Source organism: Kogia breviceps, chromosome 1 (genome assembly GCF_026419965.1).
Source record: "Kogia breviceps isolate mKogBre1 chromosome 1, mKogBre1 haplotype 1, whole genome shotgun sequence".
Lineage (NCBI taxonomy): Eukaryota > Metazoa > Chordata > Mammalia > Artiodactyla > Physeteridae > Kogia > Kogia breviceps.
In genome coordinates, this window is record NC_081310.1 from 38,747,519 (window position 1) to 38,769,802 (window position 22,284).

Here is a 22,284-nt window from a genome sequence, read left to right on the forward strand (position 1 = left end):
TCTCACTCTAAGGCCCATGGTGCCCCTAAGACATTAAGCCCCTCTAGCCTGGGTGCAGCTTTATTTTCTGCCTCTCTTGGTCTGCAATCTTCCCATTTTCTCCTCTGCTTTAGCCTCTTCCTTACTGTAATTTCAGCCTGTCACTGGCTTCCAATGGCAATTGCAGCAAGGGTACTGCCTGGCCAGAGATGCCCAAGAATGGAGGAGTGAGATGAGGTTCTATCCAGAAATGGGATGAAGCGCTTATAAGGAGGCGCTTATAATGGAGGATATAAGAAAACACTAGGAGGGTTCATGTCCTGGAACCCTTCCACATTCTCTAAGGAGCAGGTGACAGAGTGCTGAGGCCTTCCCATCCATCAGTTCAACAGCAACACGTTACTAATATTTCCCAGCTGTGCACCCTTCCTCCCCTTTTATAGATGTGGACGCCGAAGAGGAAGGAGTGGCAAGAGGTTGACCTAGGGTCACACACAGCACAGCAGGGATTAAAACCCACAAACTTTGAATTTCTAGCTTCTGGCTTAGCCTGTCAATCTACCATACATGCCAACGTGCATGGTTGGCTAGGTGCCTCATGTGATGGAGCGTGACTATACTTAATCTGCTCTGATTCACCCTTCTGAGAGGCAACAGTGGAGAGAGCTTGGACTCTGCATTTACCTCCAAGGCACATGGGGAAACCTCACAGAAGGAGACAGGCTCCAGAAGCCAAATGTAAGTTCAGGAATCACAACCCCCAAGGACCCAGCAGGCTGTGTGGGTTTTCTATGCTTTGCTTAATTATCTAAGTATCTACAGGCGCACCAATTTCCTCTGGAGAGTCAGAGACTCAGGTAGGGATTCTAGCTGAACATGCTTATCTCAGAACCAGCTCTGTTTCTCCAAATTCTGTGCTGCACAAACGGGAACCACGCCCACTCCACTGAGACCAATGTTCTGACATTTCAAAACCCAACTCCTCTTCAGTATGACTAAACAAAGATACATGCACGACAGTGACTCGAGTGCCTTATCTTTGGAAAGCCCACACTTCTAAGAAAATGGCAAATAGGTCTCCTTTCTCCTTAGGCTGTGAACGCAGTGTGTAGGGAACATCACGAATTCTGAGTTCTGTTTGCTATTCCACAAGGCAAGTGGGGATGACTATGGGTTTTTATTCGCATCTTGGCCTGAATTAAATATGACCTCTGCGTAGAGTACATACAAGCCACAATTTTCACATTTGGAGGTGCTTTCCCCACTGGGCCCCTCGTCCCCCGGAAACCACTTCCTTTTCAACAGTTGCAGCTGGAATGGGAATAGTGCACAATGAGCCCCAGACTAAGGGTGACACTTTGTGCTCCTGGCTCCACCTGGTCACCTTTTACTTCCTGCCCCTACAGGGAGGCTCTACAATACCAGGGTCTCAGGATGTGATCTGTGGATGGACACATGTGGCCATCTGAAATCTGAAAACAGATTTCAGGTTTTGATTTACTATTAATGTTTGTAATAATGTAGGAATATGTTTTATGGAATTAGTCATTTGCTAATATCTACTTAATTAAAAGACATAGCCCCTCATTATTGTCTTATGTGATGTAATAGTACCATATCAATAAATTCTGATGAGATCAGTTGCTTTAGAAGGCCAGGGATTATTGGTGGAGCAGATGTCCCATGGATTCTTTTCTCATGGGCCATAAAATTTTAAGAAGCACAGAAATACTAAAGCACAATACTAATGTGATCATAAATAAACATTCAAAGGTGATTATGATAAAAACCAGAATGCTGTATAGTAACTTCCAGGTACTATAAATCAGAGCATCGTAAAATCATAAATCTGGCAATAAACTTGAGAGGACACATTCAGACTAAGTTTAGGAGTCAGAAGACCCTGGTGATATCAACGATGTTTATACAATTGATATTTTTATAAATGTTACTATAAACCAGAATATAATAAACCTGGCAATAAATATGAGAAGCTACCTTTCATGTAAGGCTTGGAGTCAGAATCCCCCAGTGGAAAAAAAAATTTTTTCCTACAATTTGTATTTTTTTAATGTAATACCCACAGTAATTATGTTGAATGTGTGTGATAAATGTTTACATAAACCATTGGGGTTAAATTACTCATAGGCCCTACATTAGACTACCACTTAAAATGTTTCCAACTTAGTATTACTTTTAATCATTTTGATAACATAATTCACAAAGTATTTACTTTTTTTCTGATTGTATTGAGAGTTGCACATAATGTTCTAAGAGTTGCTTAGGCTCTCAGATCTAAAGGCTGCCATCCTCCATCTCCTTCCTCCTATTTATTATAGCTTTTAAACTGATACATTTGTCTTCATTCTAGAAAGTTCTATATACCTTTTTATATATAAGGCAAAGTAAGATAAAGGAGAATACTGAATTGATGATTTTGAGGCATTTGCTTAGCTTAAGATTATTTCATATATAATCCTCTACTCTTTGAGATAAAACTGAATACACACATACCATACCATAATTATTCCCATTTTACAAATGAGAAAACTAAAGTCTTAAGATTAAATGAGTTGTTTGAGATCTCTCTGTTTATTTACGATGAAAGGTGTCTCAATACATGATTTGCCTGATGCTGAAGTCAAGGCTTTTAACCACTCTCACACTTTCACACTCTACTTTTTTCAAGCTCCACACGTGCTTGAGAAAAATCCAGGGCACCACTATAAAGAACACACTAGATTGTCCGCACCTTCAGGGACCTGTGTTGCTTACCACTTTAATTCATTAATTCATTCAGTCATTCCTATAGTCTTTCATTCATTCATTTATTCAACAAATAGTTATTGAACAACTTTTCATGCTGGACACTGTGCTAGGTGCTGGGGATTTATCATAGAACAAGAGAGACAGGCACAGCCCAATTCTCATAGAGTGGGAGAGACATCCAAGTAATCGCATGATTATGCACAAATACACATGAATCACATGTGCAATTCTTATGATTCAAGGAAGACATAGAGCCTGAGAGTGTATGAAAGGGACCCTCATTGAGTGTGAGAGAATAGGAAAGTCCCTCCTGAAGAAGTGACCTTTAAACTAAAGGAGACAACCTTCAGAAGGAGTGAGAGTACAAGTCTGGCTCTTGAATGTTCATAACAAAATGACAGTTTTGTCCTCCTACCCACCCCAATACAGCTGTCATTCAGAAATTTCTGTTCTCACTTCAAGCAACAACATAGAACATCTTCCTACAGATACTTGTAAAATTCAGCCCAAATTCAACAGCGTTTGAAGCTTGCTTAAGAGATTGGATATTGAAAAATATAGATTCCTCTTCTTTACCCTCCAATCTATCACCATCTTGTGAATTTTACCTCTTGTATATGCATGTATTTGTCCCCTCATTTGTGTATAACTGCTCACTGCCTAATATCATTTCTCACCAGGAATTTTGCAGCCATCTCCCTGCCTTCATTCTTGTCAAATAAACTGTCCCTATTGCTGCCAGGGTGTTCTCTCTAAAACATGGATTTAACCAGGTTCTTTCCATTCTTACTTTGCTAGCTCCTGTTTATCAGGCTGGGTTAGGTAGCTCTCAGCCATGGCATCTGAGCATTTCTACCTTTGCTTTTGTTGTGGCACATTGCTGCCATTAGCAGGGCTGTGGTTGTGTGCACAGAATCAGGAAGTCAAAGACTTGGGAGATATTCAGGATCCACTAAGATGATACTCACACACCTCAGAAAAGTTAAAGAAACAAATCTAATTGTGGCAGTGGAGGAAATTAGTTACATCTTGGTTGGAATTATAGATTTGAGGAAGTAGACAAAATACTAAGTAGTATGGAATTTAAGTCTCGGGACATGGGCAAGAGACCAATCCCTTTATCAAGTTTTGAAGTACCTTTTATAGTGACAACAAAGAGATCTCATTGTATCTCATCATGACTGCAGCAAGAATCATGCCCAGGATCTAACAAAGGGTATCTCTAGGTCAGGGGTCCCCAATGCCTGGCCTGTTAGGAACCAGGCCACACAGCAGGAGGTGAGCAGCAGGTGAGTGAGTGAAGCTTTGCCGCTCCCCATCGCTCACAGGACTGCCTGAACCATCACTCACATTACCACCAGAACCTCCCTCCCCACCCCACCCCACATCTGTGGAAAACTTGTCTTCCACAAAACCGGTCCCTGGTGCCAAAATGGTTGGGGACCACTGCTCTAGGTCTTTAAGAAACCTGAATATATTTGCTTTGGTTGGGATGACAAAGTTGTTACTTTAGTTAGTTGTTCTGTTTTGTTTTTTTAATCCTGAGAAGATATAGAATTAAATATTTAAATGTTGAAATAAATAAAATGTATTAAGATTTTAGCTAAATTTGGAAATAATATATGTATATTTTCTGTATTTAATATTTGGAATGTTTAAGAGAAATAGGCACAATTCAATATGTAACAAGATGTCATTCTAATTTCAAACTTCATTTTAAAATATGAAGTTTTGTTAATTAATTTGAATTATGATTTTAAGGTGAAAAGTATAGGAGAATATTGCCAAGGCTGTAAACAATATGGTTAATAGTTTATAAGAGCTTAAGATTTATCATACATATAAATTTCCTTTCACTAGATTTAAAGGAGGAATGTAGGTACTTGAGAAATTTTTGTTTATTAATCAGACAATTGAAGCACTACAAAAAGAAACTGAGTGTATAATTTTTATAAATGCTGTTTAAAAAATTAAAAGCATTCAATTAAGCAGTGAAAGGCTTCTTAAAAGTGGTTGCAAAATGTAGTAGATGTATAAATAGAATAAAACAATTTTATTTGACCCCAAAAGCTTAAAATTAGGTTTTTGAACTTGTGAATTTTTAATTTTAACAAATCAAGTATTAATTGTCTCTTCAAGGACAGGAAAGTTCAAATTGAGAATTGCAGTTATCAATAATTTATCATATTTTTCCTTTTTGCTGTGAGTACCTTGAAGATAAGGGTCAAGTCTCACTAAAATGATAATTTTTTTATTGATATGGTCTTTCATCAATTTTTTTACCTTTTTATAACTGGGTGACTTTTAATCTGCAGATATATAGTTCAGGATTATAATATTAAGTTAATAACAGTTTTCTTAATATATTCAGGCAGTTTTTAAGATATAAGTGGTCTTGAAGCTAACTTGTTTTATAAAATTGGCTCCAAAATTCTGGGGAGATATTTTATTTTTATATATAAAAATATATATAAAAATATTTTCTTTTTCTTTTTTTCAACTTTACTGAGATACAGTTGACATATGTGTAAGTTTAAGGTGTACAATGTAATGATTTGTTATATGTATATATTGTGAAATGATTACCACAATAGGTTAGTTTGTATATTATACAATTTTTTAGGTGTGGTGAAAACTCTTAAGATCTACTCTCTTAAGAGTACAAATATACAATACAGTGTTATTAACTATAGTCACCATGCTGTACATACACAACTTATTCATCTTATAACTAAGATCTTCATCCCTGCCCTGATCTGCCCCTGGCAACAACCACCAATCTTCTCTCTGTTTCTACGAGTTTGGTTTTTTGTTTTTGTTTCTGCTTTTAACATTCCACATATAAGTGAGATCATACAACATTTGTCTTTCTCTGTCTGACTTATTTCACTTAGCATAATGCCCTAAAGATTCATCCATTTTTAATATTTTAAGGACTTCTTTTCCCCATTGAGTATTCTTGGCTCCCTTGTTAAATATTAGTTGAGCAGAGACACATGGGTTTATTTCTGGATTGTCTATTTTAATTCCATTCATCTGTGTGTCTGTTTTTATGCTGATACAATACCATTTAGATTACTATAGCTTTGAAATCAGAAGGTGTGTTGCCTCCAGCTTTACTCTTCTTTCTCAGGATTGCCTTACCTAATTGGGGTCTTTTGTGGTTCCATACAAACTTTAGTTTTTTTCTATTTCTTTAAAAAATGCTATTGGAATCTTGATAGGGATTGCATTGACCCTATAGATGGCTTTAGGTAGTATAGACATTTTTACAATATTAATTCTTCTGATCGATGAACGCAGAATATCTTTCCATTTATCTTCAATTTCTTTCATCGAAGTCCTAAGAGATTTCAGTGTACAGATCTTTCATCTTGTTTAAATTTATTCCTAATTATTTTCTTATTTTGATTCTATTATGAATGAGATTTTTAAAAAATTTCTGTATCAAATGTTTCCTTATTAGTGTATAGAAACACAGCTGATTTTCTGGGTGTTGTACCCTGCAACTTTAATGAATTTGTTGATTATTTCTAGCAGTATTTTTTTGGTGGAGTCATAAGAATTTTCTATATTATCTTCAAACAAAGAAAATTTTACTCCTTCCTTTCTGATTTGGATACCTTTTATTTCTTTTTCTTGCCTGATTCCTCTAGCTAGGACTGCCAGTACTATGTTGAATAAGAGTGGTAAGAGTAGGCACCCTTGTCTTGTTCTTGATTACAAAGAAAAATTTCTCAGCATTTCACCATTGAGTATGATGTTAGCTGTGGACTTGCCTTGCTGTATAAGACTTCTGCAATATTAAGGTACCATCTTTCTATACCTAATTTGTTAAGAGTTTTTGTCATAACAGGATGCTGTATTTTGTCAAATGCTTTTTCTGCAGCTATTGAGATGATCATGTGATTTTTATCTTTCATTTTTTAATGTAATGTATCACATCAATTGATTTGCATATGTTGAACCATCCTTACATCCGAGGAATGAATTCCACTTGATCATGGTGTATGATCCTTTTAATGTGCTACTGAATTCAGATTGCTTGTATTTTGTTGAAAATTTTTACATCTCTATTCATCAGGGATATTGAGATGTAGTTTACTTTTCTAGTAGTGTTCTTAACTAGCTTTGGTATCCTGACTTTGTAAAATGAGTTGGGGAGTGTTCCCTCCTCTAATTTTTGGAAGGATTTGAAAAAGATTGGCATTAATTTTTCTTTAACTCTTTGGTAGAATTTACCAGAGAAATCTTCTGGATTTTTCTTTGTTGTTGGAAGATCTGTAATTACTGATCCAAACTTGGTAAAGTTAAGTTTTTTATTTGAGATCTTTCTTTCTTCTTGATGTATGCATTTATCACTATACACGTCCCTCCTAGAACAGCTTTTGTCTGATACAAATATAGCTACCCCTGGTTTCTTTTGGTTACCATTTGCTTGAAATATCTTTTTCCATTCTTCACTTTCTGGCTATCTGCATCCTTAAAGCTAAAGTGAGTCTCTTGTGGGCAGCATATCATTGAACTTGGTTTTTTTTGAATTAAATTCATTCAGCCATTCTATGTATCTCATTTGGAGAATTAATCCATTTATGTTTAGAGTAAATTTTGATAGATAGGGACTACTATTGCCATTTTGTTAACTGTTAATATGTGTCTCAGCATGTTCCTCTTTGGGTTAACCCTGCCTGAGACTGTCTGCCCTTCCTGGACTTGGGTGACTATTCCTTTTCCCATGTTAAGGAAGTGTTCAGTTATTATCTCTTCAAATATTTTTTCAGGCCCTTTCTCTCTCTCTCTTCTCCTTCTGGGACCCCTATAATGCAAATGTTGGTTCATTTAATGTTGTCCCAGAGGCCTCTTAAACTGTTCTCATTTCTTTTCATTCTTTTTTGTTTCTTCTGTTCCATGGCAGTGATTTCCTCCATTCTGTCTTCCAGCTCACTTACCCATTCTTATGCCTCACTTATTCTGCTATTGGTTCCTTCTAGTGTATTTTTCATTTCAGTTATTGTATTCTTCAACTCTGCTTGGTTCTCTGTATTTCCTCTTTGTTAAAAACTTCTTGTAACTTCTCACTCTGCATCCATTCTTTTTCTGAGATCTTGGATCATCTTTATGTTTGTTATTCTGAAGTCTTTTCTGGTAGACTGCCTATCTCTGTTTCACTTAGTTGTTCTTCTGAGGTTTTATCTTGTTCCTTCATCTGGAACATATTCCTCTACTGCCTCATTTTGTCTAAATTTCTGTGTTTGCAGACTCAGTTCCACAGGCTGCTGGATTGTAGTATTCTTGTTTTTTATGCCTGTCCCCTGGTGGGTGACACTGGTCTAGAGGCATGTGCAGGCTTTCTGGTGGGAGAGGCAGGTGCCTGCCTATTGATGGGTGGAGCTGGGTCTTGGCCCTTTGGTTAGTGGGGCTGTGTCATGTGTCTATAGGCTGCTGTGGGCTCAGGAAGTCTTTAGGCAGCCTGTCTGCTGATGGGTAGGGTTGTGTTCCTGCCCTGTTGGTTGTTTGGCCTGAGGTGTCCCAGTATTGAAACCTACAGGCTTTTGGGTGGGGCCCAGTCTTGGTGCTGACGACCCAAGCAAGATATCTGCCTCTTTCACATTCACATAGCTGAACACTCCCCAAAGTCTCCACCACCAGCGTCCATGTCCTCAAGGAGAGCCACAGCGACACCCTGCCTCCCCAGGAGGCCCACCAAGACCAGCAGGTAGGTCTGGCCCAGGCTCCTATGAAGTCACTGCCTTTGCCCTGGGTCCTGGTATGCAGAAGACCTTGTGTGAGCCCCCCAAGAGTGGAGTGTCCACTTCCCCTAGTCCTGTGGAGCTCATGCAATCAAGCTCTCCTGGCCTTCAAAATCAGATACTTTGGGGGATCCTCCCTCTGATGCCAGACCCCCACGCTGGGGAGCCTGACCTGGGGCTCAGAATGCTCACTCCTGTGGGAGAACTTCTGCAATATAATTAGTCTTCAGTTTGTGGATCGCCCACCCAGGGGGTATGGGATTTGATTATATCATGAATGCACCCCTCCTACTGTCTTGTTGTGGTTTCTTCTTTATATCCTTGGATGTAGAATATCTTTTTGGCAGTTTCCAGTCTTTTTTATTGATGGCTATTCAGCAGTTAGTTGTGTTTTTGGTGTGCTCATGAGAGGAGGTGAGTCCAAGGTCCTTCTACTCTGCCTTCTTGGTTTTTGCCTCTCAGGGCTTCACAGTTGGATGGGACCTCAGGCTCTCCTCTGCAATTAGATAGGGTTTCATGCTGTGCCCTGAAGTTGGGCAAGCCTGCAGGCTGGGATCTGTGGTTGAGAGGGGCCTCCAGCTATATACCTCAATTGGGTGGAGCTAGAGCCCATGCTCCACAGATGGGCAGGGTCACTGTCCAGGCTCCCTGTCTGGGCAAGGCTACAGGTTGTGTTCAGTAATCTAGCATAGCCATAGGCTGTGCTCTGTGGCTGGATATTGCCACAGGCTGGGCTCCAAGGCTCCCTGGCTATGCAGGGTCAGACCAGAGGTCATATTAACAGTTGGGCAGGGCTGCTGGCTTTGATCCCTTCCCAAGCAGGGCTGCAGGATGGGCTACACAGCTGTCTGGGTTCTTTGACCAGTCCTTTTGGTCAAGCAGTACTAGAAGCTATATTCAGCAATTGAGTGATGCTGCAAATTTGATCCCCTACCTGGGTGGAACCATAGAACGGGCTCCATGGCCAGTACACCTCATTAACTAGGGACCCAAATCAGGTAGAACTGACAACCAACTTCTTTGGCTATATGGAGCTACTGGCTTGGCTCTAAAGATGGGCAGAGCCACTGGTTGGGATCTGGGATGTAAGACCCAAGTGGGCCTCCTGGGAAGCATCCTGTAATGATCAGGGAGCTGGATGTCCACCTTCTGAGGCTCTGTTTTTCACACTGGAGAAACTGAGGCCCAGAGAGTTTATCTTGATGCAGCAGTGTGCTGGCCTGAGGGAGGGACAATGCAGTCAGAGTGTAGCTGCTCCAATTTCCCTTCTAATGTGGTCCTTCTCAGTCTCTGTGGTCCAGGGGAGAGGATTCAGCCTCACTCCTGGGTTCTGGGATTTTCACAATGCAGGCTTGTTGTCTATGGATAGTGGATAGTTTGTCTTTCTGTGAGGGGTACTAAAGTCAGAATGACCTATGTTGTCATCTTGATAGTGTCACTCTCTCTGAAGAAATATTTTCAATTCAATATACTATAAATATACTTTTTAGTCCTCAAGTCAATCCTGTACGAAGAGTGTATATTCTACAGTCCATTATAGACATAAAGTCCATAGAGAAATTTTTTATCTAATTTATAACTTCAGCCCATTATTCTAGATTAGGTAAAAACTGAGTTTGTTTTCTAGCCCTCTTCAATGAAATGCCCCACATAGCCAGTGATGTACACATATTATATAAGATTTTAAATTATCAATAAATTTTGTTGTGCAGTCAAAAAGTTGTTTATTAAGAGACAGAACCTTTAATTAAGGCAAGATTGCATTTGAAGACCATCACCACTAAATGCATCACCAAAGATCAGCTGGGAGGTGGTGAAGCCAATGCACTACTTAGGACACAGTGTGGCTCCTACCAGCCAATTGCTCATGGAGGGAAGATTCTGAGTGGTTTTTGCAGCAGGAGTGACATGTCTCCATCAGCTCAACTCTATTTTCTTGACCAGTCTCCCCTGCAATCAGGGACTCACATTTATGAGGTTCCTTGGTTAGTTGAACCTTCTTGAGTTACAGAACAAGTGTGGGCAACTAAGCAGCTCACACAGACATCAGACTTATGACCTGGACCTAGGCAATGCTAAACAACTGGCAGAAAGGTAGCTGCCAGTGTTGGACATTAGATATGGTCACAGTGGACAGCAAGGCATGGCTTAGGCAGCCTCCCAGAACTGAAGGGCACTCAGCCCATGCTGTATTCTGTGGGCAGGATGTGTGTAGGGGCCCAGCAGCTGCTCTGTGCCAGCACAGGTGGAACAGCTGCAATGAATGGACCAAAGAGCCACCTCAAAGGCACACTGTGCCCAACTTCAAACACATGGCCTTGCTCTGGACAGCTGAGAAACAGCAGCAGCAGTGGCAGCAGCAATAGCAACAAACAGACCGCCTGACCCCAGCCTTGGTGGGGAGGGACAGAATGACTCCCTATTGTGCAAAGCAAGCCAGCAGGTCTCACAAAGCCCTGTCAATAGCAGCTGCAACCACCAGCCAAAAGTTATCTTTACATGTGAATAATTTGTACAGAGCTTCTGGTCACGCAGGAGTTCTTTCTCAGTTCAGTCAGCATAAAAGACATCTCAAAAATCCCATCAGTATCTGTCATAGGTATAGAGGCAATTCTGTTGTTCCTCTTCTACTCAGCTTCGTTAGAATTCTTTCCACATCTGCATGGTCCTATTTCATAGTTAACAATCACTGATAGGGCTCTAGCTCTGGTAGTTGCCAACTTAAGTAGAGAGAGACTGGTTATATACCCTCCTTGAGCTCTCCCACTGTGCAGCTCCATCTGACTGCATTCTTGGTTCCTTCTCCAAAGCCAGTGTCTCCAGGAGGAATGGACATCATAGATAGATTCATGTGTATTGTCCCTCTCCCTACCTTATGGGGGGTGGTAAGAGTTTGTAGAAACAAGGCACATGGGCATCCCACCACCAAAAACTGATTTTGTATTTTACTAGCTCTTTCTAAATGCGTACCCACCCTGCATCTTGGATGTTGTCTTGTTACCTAACTCTCAGAACTCTATCCCTGGACAGTGAACTGGTTGATGTTAGCTGGAATGCTCACTATTATGCTCAAAAACCATCAGACAGTTTTCTCTCAGTCCCTCATACTCTGTTCTTCCCTGATGTCATTTCCAAGGGTATACTTCTTTTTTAAAAAAAAAAATTTATTTATTTATTTTTGGCTGCGTTGGGTCTTTGTTGTTGCATGCAGGCTTTCTCTAGTTGCAGCGAGCGGGGGCCACTCTTCGTTGCGGTGTACGGGCTTCTCATTGCAGTGGCTTCTCTTGTTGCAGAGCACAGGCTCTAGGTACGTGGGCTTCAGTAGTTGTGGCACGTGGGCTCAGTAGTTGTGGTGCACGGGCTTAGTTGCTTTGTGGCGTGTGGGATCTTCCTGGACCAGGGATTGAACCTGTGTCCCCTGCATTGGCAGGTGGATTCTTAACCACTGCACCACCAGGGAAGTCCCTGGGACATATTTCTTAAACTGAAGAACTGTTTTTCTAACTAATTCCAATTTTGTTTGACTATGATGGTGATCTTGAGACGCTCTATAGCAACATTTCCCAAATTTAGAGGCCTCATCCCTGATGAACTTTAGGGGAAATTGAGTTGGCTCCCTTGTATACATAATCTTAATCACTACAAATGAATGTTTAGAATAGGCTAATATACTAACTGTTTAGTGTTATTTAAAAAAAATAACACTAGATGTTTGAAAAGGAGAAACTTTTCAGCTTCTCCCTACTGGATTAAGAAAAAATGTATAAGCAAGAAACTTCTAGTACTACATATAGAGCTTCAAATATTATTCCACAACTAGTTTCCTTATTCAGTTTTCATCACTGTATATCTCATTGCTGATCCTTTTCTCTTTTAAAACTCAGGTATTTTTTACTGTCTTTATTTTAAACCCTCCCACCTCCCACCTTCTTTCCTCAGCCATAATATGAAACAATCTGAATGTTTCAGGAACAGCTTACTTTATCTCTATGTTTGTGCCTAATTCACACTGGGAATCCTGAGCCCATTTTGTGAGGTACAGTTTAGTCTATTATTAGAACACAGAGATACAAAACAAACTTCTGTTCTTCAGAAGTTTTAGATGCAAAGAACAGGCCCAAATAGTGAGAGTCAAGTGGTACCTCTTTGGTTTCTTCCTCCCTCCCTTCCTTTTACCTTTCTTCCTTCTTTTTTTCTTCTTTTCTTTTTCTTTCTTTCTTTCTTTCTTTCTTTCTTTCTTTCTTTCTTTCTTTCTTTCTTTCTTTCTTTCTTTCTTTCTTTCTTTCTTTTCTTTCTTTCTTTCCTTCTCTCTCTCTCTCTCTCTTTTTAGTTGTGGTAAACTATACATAGCATAAAAATTACTGTTTTAACCATTTTAAGGTATACAATTCAATGGCATTAAGCATTTTCATAATGTTGTATAACCATCACTACTATCTACTTCCAGGACTGTTTCATCATGTGAAGCAGAAACTCTATAACCACTAAACAGTAACTCCCCTCCCCCAAGTCCCTAATAATCTTGATTCTTTCTGTCTCTATGGGTTTGCCTATTCTAGGTATCTCATATAAGTGGAATTGTAAAATATTTTTCTTTTTTGTGACTTGCATATTTCATTTAGCATAATGTTTTCAAGATTCATCCATGTAGCATATATCAGAATTTCATTCTTTTTGATGAATAATATCCCACTGCACATATACCACATTTTGTTTATCCATTCATCCATGGACACTTGGGTTGTTTCTACCTTTTGGCTATTGTGAATAATGTTGTTATGTCTGATTGCTTTTTGAGCAGCTTAGATCTAACAGGTAACAAAGGTGTCTGTTTAGAATTGAGGATTTTCTGAGAAATTTTTAACCTAATTCAAAGTATTCAGAGGCTTTGGGTGTATGCAAGTGCCTGTTAACTCAGTTCTGTATGACCTTAAATTTCAAAAGCTAATAAAAAACATATCAGAGAACACCGTAGAATTTATATCAAGGATTCTTTGTTACAATCTCACAATCCCATACTTTAATTAATTTATTTATTTATATTTATTTTTTTATCTTTAATTTTATTTTTTTTGGCTGCTTTGAGTCTTCGTTGCTATGCGTGGGCTTTCTCTAGTTGCGGCGAGCAGAGGCTACTCTTCACTACTGTGTGCAGGCTTCTCATTGCAATGGCTTCTCTTGTTGCAGAGCATGGAGTCTAGGTGCACGGACTTCAGTAGCTGCAGCACTCGTGCTCAGTAGCTGTGGCACACGGGGCCTAGAGAGCACAGGCTTCAGTAGTTGCGGATCGTGGGTTCAGTAGTTGTGGTGCGTGGGCTCTAGGGCATACAGGCTTCAGTAGTTGTGGTGCATGAGCTCAGTAGTTTTGGCTTGCAGGCTCTAGAGCACAGGCTCAGAAGTTGTGGCATATGGGTGTAGTTGCTCCGCGGCATGTGGGATCTTCCTGGACCAGAGATTGAACCTGTGTCCCCTGCATGGCAAGTTGATTCTTGACCACTGCACCACCAGGGAAGTCTTTCCCATATCTTTTAGATGCACCCAATATTGTAACAAAAAATATCCAGATTACACGTAGGCTCAGAGTATTTTATATGAAAGTAGGTAAGAGGGAATCACTGTTTTGGCACAAATATCACATTTTTTGCGTGAATTACCATTTACCGTACTTTATCCTCAATTTTGCATTCTGTGATAGCTGTAAAGCCACATCAGAGATGAAATACATATTCATTTTTAGAAATTATGGGAATCAAAAATAACCAAAATTACCAATAAAAATTATCTCTCTTTCAGTTGGAGTCATTGGATAAGAAAAGTTACTATTTCTCAACTCAGAGATTTTCTTCTCTAAAGCTATATTGGATTCCATCTGTAATAAGTATATAGGTGATTTTGTCACACTCCTGTCCACCTTCTTTACCTACCTTCTCTCTCTCTCCTTCCCCCTGCACTCCCCTTCTCTTTTCCTCCATCCTGAACTCCCAGCAAATGGGATGCTATGTATATTTGCCAGGATTTTCTTACCTACCTGTGAATCTCCCTGTCCAAGAGATGTAGACGTATCTACTTCTCATTCAAAGTTAGAACTGTAACCTGGAAAGCTTTTTGCTGGGGCCCAGTCAAAGAAAAGTTCCTCTTTGTGAGAAAATGGAGAGTTTTCTGAGCAGTCTATGACCTCAGGCCTGTTGAGTATGTGGCTTTTGCTGGGAATGCAGCAAAATTTGTGCAGCAGATAATGTAAAAATGTGCTAAAAGTGGTGAAATAAGGGTAGTGGGTTCTCACGCATGTACTTTTCCTATGAGTTTAGGGAACTGAAGACAAAATGTGTTACAAATTGTCTCTCTCGTGGTGACAGTGGCATGACATGGTCCTGTGAACCCTCATGCACTGGAATTAGCAGTGAAGCCGGTGGGCAGCGTGTATGAGGGAGGTTGGAGAGGAACAAAGCCAGTGATATCCAGAATAGGTATCTTATTCCAAAGCTATGCCTAATTTGGAAGTCACAGTTCTGGTCAAAATTCAGGGTCTTAATATATGTGTTCCTTACTCTGTGCCCTGGGACACCTGGAACCATCACCTATCTGTATCCCCTGGCTCTTGACCCATACAGTATAATCATCTACTCACTACAGTATACTAACTAACATTTGGAGCTATAATGTTCCAGGCACTATTTTACAGCACTTCACAGTAATTCCACGAGAAGGTTATATTATTTTCATACACAGTTTTATTGATGAGAGACCTGAGGCTTGACGAGGTTGAGATATCTGTGCTTACACAGATCGTGAAAGGCAAAGGTAAAATCCAAGCCAGACGTGTCTCCCCCCGGAGACTACTCCTCCAGCCGACATGCTTCACTGTGGTGGAGGCACCGTCTCTGTGGCTTGTTACAGTTTGAGGGCCATTGGCAATGGCTCCATGGGTGTCTCGAAACTGCCTCTCCCTGATGCCTCGTGTTGATGTTCCCCAACTCCTAGTGAAATGATGAACCTACTCACCGGAGAGTATTCATTCTTGTTTTACACCAGCACATGGCTGGCCTCGATTCTTGTTAGATGGATGTCGATCTTTGCAAGCGGTCTTGATCCTCAGGACTTCCTCTTAGTCCATCAGCCCGGATGGATTTCCTACTATGTGGAGCAACCCTACTAGGTGCTGTGAAGAGAACCCACACTGTGACAGCCCTGGCAGCCCTCTCTCACTCCAGTGTCTGGCACGTGGCATTTCTGGAATGAATGAATCCCTCATTCTAGAAATCACCTAAAAAAAAAAAAAAAAAAAAAAAAGCTGGGTGTGCAGCTGAACGGAGCCCTTGGGATGAGAGAAACTATACTTCTTAGAGGAAAAGAAAATGTATCAACTCTCTTGACCCCAAAGTCACTTTCTTTGGCCTGCTCCCAAGACTGTGCTGCAACCGAAACCGACCACTTATGTCTCCCCCTCCGCCTTCCTTCCTTCCTGTCCAACTCTTTGGACTATCTATCGAGTTGAAAAGCCCGTAAGAAGAACTTAAAAACCACTAAAGTTTCACCACACTCTTCATGCATGGAGTATTCTTAACTATGGAATAATGAAAAGACGGCACAAAAACTGTTTCCCTGCGCTCACTTTCTAGAGCACAGGTTGTGGGTGCAGTTTCTGCCACATGCACACATGCCTGTGTGTGTTTCTAAAGCAGGGACAATAACATTATTATCTAGTATTTGCATTCCACACACTGAAGCAAGTGATTTTTGTCTCTACTTAGAGTTGGAGAGAGAAACATGCATCACGGTTAAGGGTAGTCCTTTGACCAACAGCTCTGTGGGTGGCCTGAGTGGGCACCCACTCAGGCCACCCACAGTGGGCTCAAGTTTTGCCGGAAGATGGGGGGAATAAAGAGGAAGGTGGGAGCCTATGCTGAACTTAAGCTCGAGGCCCTCCAGAAAGAGGCCCCTGAAGCGTATTTCTTCCTCGGTTAATTAAGCTTGGACAGGGAATATGGGGAAATGTGGGGCAAGCGAGCAGCCATTTTCCATTTTTTCTTACCTATGGCCATGGCGCAAGAATATGGTGGGACCAGGGAGTCCATAAATAGTCTGGCTCTGGTTTAAAAGAGACAGTTCCTTTCACCATCACAGCTTTAGCATGTGCTAAAAATGACAATGCCATCCAGTGTCAATAGTTCCAGGGAGACCCTTCATTCCTAGTGTTACAGCAATAAACCTGCTGGTGGGTGGCTCCACTGCTGGTGTCTTCATTATCATTTCATTGTGCTGTGTGAGGCCCAGTGCACTTTGGAACTCTCAGGCATTTAAAAAGGCTTTCAGGCACTGGAGTGGCTTGACGTTCACATTTATACATCTCACTTGCCTGGCAGCAGAATCTCTATTCTTGGGATCCTCATCCTTTGTGCATTCAAGGTCGCATCCCATTTAAGTGGGAATCGTAATATACCCTGAGAAAGTCAAGCCATCATAGCTCAACTCTGCAATCCAGAGTCCTCTTGGGTACTCAAAGCTCCCTGCCTCTTGATTCAAAGTCAAAGTGAAACCTCGAATAAGCTTGTCCAATCAAAGTATTTGAGTTTACCTTAGAAACTATAATGTTGGGAAACTTGGGAATCTTTTTAAGTTGACTTGTCTCCTTTCAAAAATATCTTTCAATGGTGCATTTATAAGCAAAGTGGGCTTCTCTAAATCAGAAACCTGGGCATCATAGCCAACTTCTCTTCTCTCTTTATACTGTGGGTGATCAAGTCCGGGCTCTTCTATTCATGAAGTATCTATCTTTCAATCCCACACTTTCATCCTCACCCTAATCCTCTAGTATTGCTCCTCTCTCTTCTGTCCCTATACTGCTACCAGGATAAATTGTCTAAAATATAAGCCCAATCATACCAGGTTCCCCAGAGTAAATATCAACTTTCTTAGTATAGCCTAGGGGGATCTTTGTCGCTCTGTCCCTGCCTACCTCAGCTTCTCCCAAGTGCCCACACCCACCCTCCCCTCCAGCCACATCTCTGAAAGGGCCTTGCTCCCTCACACATCCAAACCCCAGCATCAGTTCTTCCTGGTCGTGAGGCATTTTTTCTGAACTTCTATTTCTCCTTGAAAAATCAGCTTCAGCATCTTTACCTTTACCCTGATCTGTACCCCCATGACATACTGTGCACACCTCATAGACAGCATGGCCCACAGAACTGTCATTGTTGATTTGCTGGGTTGTGTTTCTCACTGATCATGAGCCCCTTGAGAACAGGAGCTGAATTTCTTCTTTCTCTGGATCCCCAGGGATTCCACAAGGCTAACCCATAGGGAGCAGGCAAGTGGTTTGTTGAATCAACTACGTTTTGCTAAATCACACTGGAAATAACCTTTCAAGGTGACAGCGTACATTAAGAGTCCGAACCCATCAGAGTGATAAATAGCTTCTTATCACCCCTTGACATTATATGAGGAACAACTGAAATTCTAAACAGGAGACTGTGAGAGGTGGACTTGGGAGGACCCTTGAAAGGTCCGGTGAGGTGGGGCGAGGGGCACGTGCTGCTTCTCCACGGCCCTCCCGGGCACTGTTTGCTCAAGCACGTGTTGACTGGTTTGCTTGCTTTCATGGTGAGTTTTCCATTTCCTCCTGAGGAGATCACAGTGGCATCGGGATCCTTCCCTCCACCCAGGCCACCAATGGTTCACCTGAGAATCTCATAGCAAATGGCAGAGTCACAACACCTCCAGGGCCAGGAGGAGGTATATGCAGAATTGATCCTTTAAATAGAGCTCCCCAGCATTCATGGAAGTATTTTAGTTGATAACTTTGTGAAAAATGAAAAGGGGTTCTTCCTCCATTTCTGAGAGTGAGTTTGAGATTAGGCTGGAGAAAACATTCAGAGAAATGAGACTAGGGTAGAGTTCACTGAAAGCCCTGAAGGGCAATCTCCGAATGCCCTGGGCCTCCCAAACTCTGCTCCTGACCTCCCAGGCACTCAGCACACTGCCGCCTGGCAGCCTTCCTTCGTGTTTAGGTGGCCTTTGTTTAAGCGTTCGATGGATGTTTGCAAAATTATATAAGTGATTTCCCACAATTTATTCCAAGCATTTACTGGAGTTAGCTTCAGGAATTTTAAGTACTATGTAAACTACAGAGCATCTCCCTAAATGCACTATGTCCAGCATTAGTTTTATATTTTAAAAGATGGGATATGGCATAGTTATCGAACTACTGCCAACTCCCCAAAAAGACCCTGGGTACACGGGAAATACCTTCAAGGGCCCCTCCTAGTGCTGTCCAGAGCGGCTGCCCCTCAGTGTGGCCCCTAACCTGTTCCTCCCTCCACAGCTATATTCTCCTTAAGACCCTTCCCCAGACACCTTTTCTAGAATTCAAGGACAGAACCTGAAAAAATCTGAGAATTTTTTGAAGCCCAAGGATATAAACTAAGCCTCTTACAAAATACAATTGTCCTCCTTCTCCAGTGCTGTAAGCAAGCTCTGACTCACTTCCCCTCCTAGATAGGATTTCCTCCTGCATGTACTCCCAGTGCAAAGGGATTCTTTGAATGCCTTTGCCATTACTCCCGCTTCTACAGTTTGTGTCTCTTAATATTCTTTTAAAAAAAAAAATTAATAAGTTATTTATTTATTTTTGGCTGCGTTGGGTCTTCGTTTCTGTGCGAGGGCTTTCCCTAGTTGCGGCAAGTGGGGGTCAGTCTTCATCGCGGTGCGCGGGCCTCTCACCCTCGCGGCCTCTCTTGCTGTGGAGCACAGGCTCCAGACGCGCAGGCTCAGCAGCCGTGGCACACGGACTTAGTTGCTCCACGGCATGTGGGATCTTTCCAGACCAGGGCTCGAACCCGTGTCCCCTGCATCGGCAGGCAGATTCTCAACCACTGCGCCACCAGGGAAGCCCTCTTAATATTCTTAGGCCTTGCTGAAGGTGTTTCTAGCCACATGTCACCATCTCCATAGCTTTTGGCATTACCCATACTGGCCTCACTTCTGGAGTCCCTGGGGATTAGTCACCCAGCATCTCCCATAGGCTTCACTAGGCGTAGATTAAGTTGTTCTATGTCTAAGGAATCTCCATCATCAGAACTCAGGCTCCCCCTAGCCTAGGCAGGCAGGCCTGCAGCAACCCCCAAACCAGGGAGAGTTCTGCATCTTTCAGGAAGTATCAATGACAATTGACCCTTCATATCCACAGGGAATTGGTTCCAGGACCCACCAGATACCAAAATCTGCAGATACTCAAGTCTTCTAATAGAAAATGGTACTTGCTATTATGTATAATATATATAATACTATGGTATTTGCATATGACTTACACATATCCCCCTGTATACTTTAAATCATCTCTAGATTACTTATAATACCTGATATAATGTAAATGCTATGTAAATAGTTGTAAATATAATGTAAATGTTGTGTAAATGTAAATGCTATGTGAAGAATTGCCAGTATGCATCTAAGTTTGCTGTTTGGAACTTTCTGGAATTAAAAAAATATATTTTCCATCTGTGATTGGTTGAATTCATGGATGCTGAACTGACGGATATGAAGGGCCAACTGTACATTTAGTGTCAGTCTGAATGAAAGTTACAATTTAGAAAGTGAGCAAAGCAGACTTACAGGAGTACACAGGACATACCCAACCTAATCATGTACTTTAAGTATTCTCACATGATCGAGGCTAAACTAAACTGTAGACCCTACTAAAGCCTCTCAAGGAGGTAGTCACAACTCTCCAACATCTGTTCTTGACAACTAATCATCACAAAATACAAAAAATATCAATTATACATATATAGGTGTGTCTATGATCTATTCATATTTCACCCTAAGCATTGCAGGGTAGTACATGCGGTGTTTTTTGATGTTTTCATGATTGTGAGAGTTGCTGGTGAGAATGATCACATTAAAGAAGTTCATTTTATTAAATCTTACAACAGTTTTCTGTGATAGATGAAAAGAAACATAATCTTAGCTTTTAGTTTGTCAGGCATCTTACATTCTAATTGAGGAACACAGGGAACAAACATAAAAAGCAAACAAATGTGATCATTTCAAGTAATTCTAAGTGCCCTGAGATAAAATAAGGCTCTATAGGAGAAAGCACCTGGGGATTGGGGTTGGAAGGCAGGGCACTGCTTGAGCAAGGGCATGAAGAAATCTCCGCCAAGGGGCCATTTGAGCTGAGGCCTGAATGAGAGGGAGGCCGGCGCACAAAGATCTGAGGGTCTGAAGAGTCCTCCAAGCTGTCAGGACAGCAGGAGCAATGGTCTTGAGATGAGAATGAGTGTGGCTGAAAGGCCAGTGAGGCTGGAGTGTAGAGAGCAACAGAAAGAGGGGTTTCAGGGGTGGTCAGAGGGGAAGGCAGGATCCGGATCGTGGTGGCCACTTTGAATTTCATTTTAAGCATAATTAAAAGACATAAGAGAGCTTTAGCGTGTGTGTGTGTGTGTGTGTGTGTGTGTGTGTGTGTGTGTGTGTGTGTGACATGAATCTGATTTATGCTTTAGTAAATTTACTTCTGCTCTGTGCAAGATAGACAATAGAGGTCAGGGAAGCAATTCAAATGAGAGATGATGGGGCCTTGGACCATGATTGGAGATATAGTTTAGAAGTTGTACAATAGATTGGATGTAGAGCTTGAGGGAAGGAGAAGTATCAATAATGACTCCAAGGTTTATAGTCAGAGCAATTGAGTGGCTCATGATGCCATATATAGAAAGGGAGAAAGTTTGGTCATGATGAAGAGGAAGTGATCTGAGAGAAGGAAGAAAAATCAAGTTCAATGTTGACATTGCTGATTGTGAGGTACCTGTTAGTCATATGAGTGAGGATGTTGAGATGAGTATTTGAATCTTGAGCTCAAAAGCATGTCAGAGCTGGATAAATAAGTGCAATGGTCAACAGCATAAAGGTAAGTCTTAAATCTATGAGACTGGATGAGATCACCTTGGGAGAACATAGATGAATTAGAAAGTCAAGAACAGAGTCTTGGGGCACCCCAACACTTAAGGAAAAGTGGAGAGAAGGAAGCATGAGAAGAGACCAATGCAGAGCCACTGGGGTATAGGAGCAGTCCCTTCCTCCAAATGCTACTGAGAGCTCCCACAGGAGGAAGGCAGAAAGCTGACTCCTGGTTTTGGCATTGGCAACCTTGATCAAAGCCTTTCTAGTGCAATGAAGGGGACAAAAATTTGGTTGGATTGGTTTAAAGTGATATTGAGAAGTGAGGAAAGGGAAACGATAGTCATAACAATCATTTCAAGGATTTTCCTCTGAAGGGAAGCACAGATGTGAGGCTGGACCCAGAATGGGAAGAGGTGTCAAGAGACTTTTTAACATGGATGCTATTGATTCTTGTTTGTTCACTGATGGAAGTGAATATAAGACATAGAGAGAAATTAAGGAAGAAAGACAGAGATGAAATAATTGCAGGAGCAAAGTCCTTGAGATGAGCACAAGGGATGAGATTCAGATCATAAATGAAGGACTTGGCCTTAGAAAGAAACAGGTACACTTCCTTTTAAAAAGAAGCAAAGTGATTTCAGTTCAGTAACTTTAAGCTCTTGAGTCCCAGCGAAGAATAAGTGGATAGGTAGGTTGAGCAAGTATTGGAATTTTAATAAGCATGCAAGATCGAGGAAGAAAGAGGCACAGTTGTTAAGGGTATTTGCAAAGGAGTGTTTATGCTGCTGGGCCAGGAATCTCAGCTAAGAAAGGAAGTGAGAATATGTGTGTGTAGGAGGTGGTGGTGGTGGTGATGAATAGTGAAAAAGTGGAGGTGGGCCAATAGATT